Genomic DNA, 941 nt, shown 5'->3' on the forward strand with positions numbered 1-941 from the left:
TTTTTTTTTTAAGAGATGAAGTCACTCTATGTTGCCCAGGCTAGCCTTGATCTACTGGAGTTAAGACAATCCTCCTTCTCTGGCCTCCCAAATTACTGGGATTACAGGGATGAACCACTGTGCCAAGCTGTAATTACCATTTTACAGATGAGGAAACTGAGGCACAGTTTGCTAGTTGGCAGCAGAATTGAGATTCAGCAAAGCAACTTGGCTCAGAGTCTATGCTCTAAGTTGTCATGCAAGCCTACTGCTAGAATGGGTTACTCATGGAGCTGGTGAGCTTTCTGTCTCTGGAGGCATGTAAGTAGACCATCAGGCATGTGAAGAAATGCTCAAAAAGCGTCATTTCAGGGTAGGACAGAAGCCTGGAGGACTGATATTAAATTTGTCTCGAAAGTACTAGAGGAAGGAATTGTCCATATGAAACTGAGTGGGACGGAATCCCATCTGCCTGCCTAATCCATCCCCTTGGGAATAGGGGTTGCAGGTGACCTGACCCTCACGAAGACTGCTCAAAGTGAGTAAGAGGCCTGCAGGAAGCAGCGTGACATGGGGATTGAGAAGACGTGGTCTGGAGACAGTTGAGACCTGGCTTCCAATCCTGGCTTTGCCACTTACTAGCACTCAGCTGGTGCTTATGCAGCTCATTTAATCCCCTGAAACTCACAGGGCTTGTTGTGACAATAAAATGAGAAGCCACATGGAAATACTTTACACTCAATCAAAGAGGTGAGGCTCAGGAGCCAGGGCCTTTGTGGGATCTGGAAGTTTCACTTTCCCCTCAAACCCAGCAGATGGGGACTGTGGTGGCAGCATTGGTCACTGATCCTGGGCTGTGCATGACCACTTATATACTAAGACAGGGGTTCCCTATGTTGCCCAGGCTGGTCTCGAACGCCTGGGCTCTAGTGATTCTCTAGCCTCAGCCTCCCAAAGTGCTG

The sequence above is a fragment of the Sapajus apella genome, unplaced genomic scaffold, assembly GCF_009761245.1.
Source record: "Sapajus apella isolate SASKATOON/1434 unplaced genomic scaffold, GSC_monkey_1.0 scaffold71, whole genome shotgun sequence".
Lineage (NCBI taxonomy): Eukaryota > Metazoa > Chordata > Mammalia > Primates > Cebidae > Sapajus > Sapajus apella.